The sequence below is a fragment of the Sciurus carolinensis genome, chromosome 5 (genome assembly GCF_902686445.1).
Source record: "Sciurus carolinensis chromosome 5, mSciCar1.2, whole genome shotgun sequence".
NCBI lineage: Eukaryota > Metazoa > Chordata > Mammalia > Rodentia > Sciuridae > Sciurus > Sciurus carolinensis.
This window is the reverse complement of record NC_062217.1, coordinates 87,441,264-87,447,208: the sequence shown is the minus strand read 5'-3', so window position 1 is coordinate 87,447,208 and position 5,945 is coordinate 87,441,264. Positions and strand designations below refer to the sequence as shown.

Here is a 5,945-nt window from a genome sequence, read left to right as displayed (position 1 = left end):
AAAGGCCAAATGCCTTCACTGATGAGTGGATGATGATATATAATGGGAGTGGGAGGGAGAGGGGTGAGAGAAGAATAATATTTTTTATGTGATAACTTATCTTCAGATTTGGAGAAATTCCAAAATATTTTTCCAAAGTAATAGCATCATTTTTTTTAGGAGTTTGGTAATCATTTATTGAAAGAAATAACCGAATGAATCCCAGACCCAGCACCACCCCCCAACACACATGCCAGAGTGCAGCAGCAGATGTGCAACACCCCCTGGCCTTCCTCCCCCTCTGTCCCAGTCCCGGGAAGGTCAGGCCTTAGTAGAAATCTTCAGGGTCGGAGTCTGAGCCTGCACCTTGTTGATTCTGAATCTGACTTTGTTTCCAGTACAGACAGGCCACCTGGGAGCTGGGGGTGGCTTCCTCTGACCTGACTTCACGGACGCGAATGAACCGAGGGAAGCGAAGTGAAACGCCTTTCTCGCTGTCCACCAGGCCGGGGGCAGCAGGGTAGATGGGGGAGAGAGAGAGGTCCACACACTTCACCTCCCACACGGCGTTGGGGTCGAGCCAGTGGTCATGGTCCACGGCACCATCCGCCTGGACGTAGGGCCGTAGGGCACCGTAGGCTCTGGTGGTGCTCTTCCAGTTCCTCATAGCTGAATGAAGCCAGTTCCAAGCTTGCATATGACCTGCAGCTCCTCACTGTCCTCGTCACAGGCGGCCAGCAGGAAGCCCCCATACCGGCCGGCCCGCTCCCTCGGCCCAGGTAGGCGCCAATCACCCGAGGTCCAGGGTGTCGACCACGCCATCCAGGTAGTCCTTCTTCAGCTTGAGCCAGTTTGGCGCTCTCATAGGTGGCATCGACATCCAGGGTCTTCACCATCTGCCCCTCGCAAGAGTCTTTCACAGACTGCTCCAGGAACTCAGTGATCTTCTCAGTGTCCTTGGTGGCCAGGGAGGTGGCAAAGACAAACTCACCTTTGGTCTCCACAAAGTGCTCGCGGAGCAGCTGCTGGCATAGTGACAGGGGTTCACAGACCAGGGACTCTCCATTGAGGAAGATGAGGTCGAAGGCGTAAAGATACACCTGCACCTGGATCTGCGAGGCGTCTACCTCCTCCTGTTTGGGAGTGGTGAGCACTTGGAATAGCTGGATTTCTTTTCCAGGTCCCAAGCCACAGCTTCTGTGACCAGGATGAAGGATGTGACTAACGGGAGTTTAATCTTGGGGATGCGGCTGATGATGTCAGGGTACTTTCCTGTGTTATCTTGCTAATTCCTGCTGAAAATCTTCACCTCCCTGCCTTCCGGAACGTGGATCTGTGCCCTCTGCCCCTCGTACTTGTACTCGAAGGTGAAGACTGCCTCCTGGAAGTGTTTCAGGACCTCGCTGACGCCCCGAGTGGAATGGGTCAACATTGGTTTCAGGAATAGCACCATTTTTAAATTACTATTTTATTGATGCTCTATAGCTACACATAATAATTGTCTTCAAGTTGTTACATATTTATACATTCACATAACATAATTGGTCAACTTTATCCCCTAGTACCTTCCCTTTCCTACTCGTCTTCTATCAGATCCTCTTCCTTGTATCTACCATTTTTCCTTCTAATTTCATGAGTTTCCCTCCCTCTTTTTTTCCTTTTGTCTATGAAGCTTCCACATATGAGAGAAAACATATGACCCTTGACTTTCTGAGTATGGCTTCTTTTGCTTAACATAAATTTTTCAAGTTCCATCCATATTTCTGAAAATGGTATAATCAATACCATTTTATGGATTAATTAAACCCCACTGTGTGTGTGTGTGCTTGTGTTTGTGTGTGTGTATCACATCATTTCTCCATCCTTCTGTTGTGAACACCTAGACTGGTTCTATAACTTGCCTGTTGTGAATTGTGTAACTCTAAATATGAGTATTCATTTACTGCTATAGCATGCTCATTTTAATTCTTCTGTATAAACAGTAAGAAATGGTATATATATGCCATATGGTAGTTTCATTCCTAGTAATTATGAGAAATTCCATGGTGATATTCACAATCACTCTTCTAATATATATTGAATGATATTATAAACACTCATTCATTTTTATGCATCTTTCAGATAAAATATTCTAAAGATGAATTATGAATTTTAAGTATGGTATTATCCTCATGTGAGACATTCAACCTGAAAAATACCATAGTCAAGATTTTTAATAAAATGAAGTACACATATAAAATATTAAAATAAATCACAATAATTTTAATCTAAGGTGATCATTCAAACCAAAAAGAAAGGGTGGGAGCAGTTGGCACACTGCGACAAGTTTCAGCATTTATATATAAATCCTGATTTTCTGTTATTGTTCATCTGTAATCATAAGTTACATGACACAAAGTCAAATTTTTGACTTAAATATGTGAAATATTTTGTATCACTTTTATTCTAATTAAGAACAAAGACCTAGGCCAGTGGAGCACAAAAATAATTCAGTGTGAACAAATTCAGTGTTCATTCTTTTCTGGAAATTTATTTAAAAACAGGATGGATTAAAAAATTGATATTTCACAATGTCTGCACTATACAATCATTAAATCAACATGTGCTCCAGAGATGTTGCCCACATGGTGTGTGGGAAAGACTACCTTCAGTAATGAATGATGTGGAGTACATCCTTAGACATAAAGAGAAGCAGGGTGAGAATCATCATTTCTGGCACATAGATTATGTAAAGCTGCTAGAAACACAAATTACAGATTGGTGAAAGTATGTAATTTTACTTAGTGGTAAACCTTTTTACTTCTGCAATATAACAATGTGTGATCACAGAAGATTTTGTATTTTTCTTACACCAATTTAATGTTACAAGGAGTAGGCTTTACATATCAGAGAAAACATTCTAGGCCCTTGTTTCATTTTTCATTATTAAAAATCAAAATAGGAAATGAGAAAAATATAGTTAGTCTATATATAGGTATTGAGGGTTTTCAATGAGTACACAATTTCTATAAAAAGGAAAATGTAATTAGAGTAATGAGGATGTGACCTATGTGGGAAAAGTATGTGATTTAATATTTAAAAATATCAAAGTAAATATTTAAAGTATTTAATATTTATGGTGAGAGGTAATCAGAGAAAGAAGCAAAAAAAATACAGATAATGGTTTATTTTTGTCTCCTGGTTCAAACTCCTCTGGAAAACAAGTAATAAAAGAAGTGAATAATTTAGACTTACATTATTTAGGTAATCTAATTATAAATTTTAAATTTCTGGACATAATGCAAGCTCAAGCAAATAATTGATTGAATATATAAAATATTATAGCAGGAATGTTTAGAGAAGATCAAGTAATATGTCTTCATCCTAGAAACAAAAATTTGAAATCAAAATTCCATTTGTGAACACATGTCAGATGCCAAATATAACTCCTTTGCTGTACTCAGAGTAGTTGTGGGTTCTGACTTTGTAATTTGTTAGGATTGGGATTATTTTCAAAGTTCTGCTACTTCCTTGTGTATCACCATGCATAGTTAAGATATTTTTGTCTTCATTTTCTCATCTGAATATGAAAATAAACAGCACCACACTCATAGAATATTTGTAAATATGAAGTGACCTAATACACATAAGCCTTTAATCAGAATACATAAGGACTATACTATTGTTATAGTTTAGATATGATTTGTCCCCCAAAAAATCTCATGTGTGAGACAATGCAAGAAAGTTTAGAGATGAAATGTTTGGATTATTAGGGCCTTAATATAATCCACTTAGATGGATTGATTGGGTGGTAACTGTAGGCAGGTAGGGTGTGTCTGGAGGAGGTGGGTCACTGAGGCTATGCCTTTTGTACATATTTTCTTCTAAAATTGTTCTTGTCAGGTCTTTGTTCACAGAGGTGAAAAAGTACACTAACTATTCTTGATCTACAACAGTCCCTGATGGTCAGCACTGATTAGCCAAGTGTGTGAAGTTAAAATATAGCCAAAATCCCCATTGAGACCTGAGAAAGCAGCAATAGCCATTCTGATAACACTACTGGGTTACTGGCATGGTGGTTTTCTTGCCCCAGTGCTCTTAATTTATTCTTCCCCAAATGCTTCTATCACCCATACTGGACAGACTAAAGAATGGCAAACTGAAACCAGAAACTTTAATCTAGTTAGATGAAAAACTTTTGTTATTTATCCTCCACTAAAAATGTGGAAATTAAAAGTCAACTCCACAAGTAGTTTCTCTGCTGAGGGGTAGATATGAGTATTGGTGGCATTTCTCTCCATTGTTGAGAACCCCCTCATACCAAGATAAAGCAATATTTTATTAGGTCATTTTAAAATAATTACTGCTCTAGAATTTCTGTTATAACATGCTGGATAAAATTATACATAAATGGAATATGTATATGCCATGATTTTATGAAGGTCATAGCAAATAGGTCAAGGAATTTTCAAATTTTTAGCATTCAATGTGAAATATAAATATACATTTAATATTATTTATGTATATATTTGTGTATTTATATATATATATATATATATTTTATCAGCAGTCAACTTAAAAACAAGGTAACTTGAGAGAGATAAAGAAGTAAGTCTTGAAACATGTGGGGAAAAGTAATAAATCTAACCCAGGAGGTGAAAGAACTCTGCAATTAAAACTATAGCACATTGAAGAAAGATATTGAAGAAGACATAAGAAGATGGGAAGACTTCTCATGCTCATAGATTAGATGAGTTAATAATGTAAAAATGGCCATACCACCAAAACCAATAGAGATTCAATGCAATCCCTTTCAAAATACCAATGATATTTTTCATATAACTAAAAAAAAAAAAAAAAAACAATTTTAAATTCATCTGAAAGATTACAAGGCCCAGAATAGCAAGAGCAATTCTAAGCCAAACAAGTAATGCTGGGGACATCACAATTCCTGACTTTAAATTATACTACAGAGATATAGGAACAAAACTGCATAGTACAAAAACAGACACATAGACCAACAGTGTAGAATAGAAGACAAACCCATACCAGTGTGTTCATCTGATCCTTGACAAAGGTACCAAAAGCATACATTGGAGAAAGACAGCCTCTTTAACAAATGGAAAACTGGTTATCTAGATGTAAAAGAATGAAACTGGATCTTTATCTTTTATCCTGCACAAAAATCAGCCCATAATGGATCAAAGATGTAGGAATTAGCAGAACCTATGCAATTCCTAGAAGAAAACAGGATCAAGACTCTAGCATATAGACACAGGCAACAACATTTTCAATAGGATGCATAAAACTCAGGAAATAATGCCAGGAGTTAATGAGTTAAAAACCTCTTCAAAGCAAAGTAAGCAAAACTGTGAAAGAAAACCTAGAGAATGGGAGAAAATCTTTGCTAACTACCTTTAGGAGAACAACAAATGGTCTTTTAACAAGAAAGGGGTAGAAAGTTCAAGTATCATATCAATTAAATTGATTAATAGCATCATTTTGGACCACAATGCCTGACTCAAGATCCACCAGTTCAGACTGATAGGTTGTCTGATGACTTACACTTTAACATTACTTAAAATACTTCTGAGTAATCACTAGACAACACAAATGAGTTAGTCATGCAGTTCAAGTTCCTCAATGGAAAACTAAAATTGGATACTATATCTGGCTATAACAGATAACAGGTGGCCACCTAACACTGGGCATAACATGCCTTTATTTCTGTGGGTTGGGGTATATTTCAAGGAGATAAGGGGGTGTATCTGTTTCCAAATTCTCTTTCCTAACTTTATTCTGGTCCATTTTTACTCATTTATACAATGAAAAAGACCCTCCAACAGAATAATGACAGGGATCCCCAAGTATCTACTAAAATTATCTATGTATAGGAATGATTGAGGGGGACTTTCCACTACCTTGGTGCTTGCAGTGTGTATTAAGTTTTGCTAAACTATCAAGGGTTTCTTTGCTTCAGCTGAGTT

At 37.4% G+C, this 5,945-nt stretch overlaps 1 pseudogene; it reads right to left on the bottom strand.

Moving 5' to 3' along the window:
- Window positions 1-307: 307 nt before the first annotated feature.
- Window positions 308-1,432, bottom strand: LOC124985633 (DNA ligase 1-like; annotated as a pseudogene).
- Window positions 1,433-5,945: the final 4,513 nt, after the last annotated feature.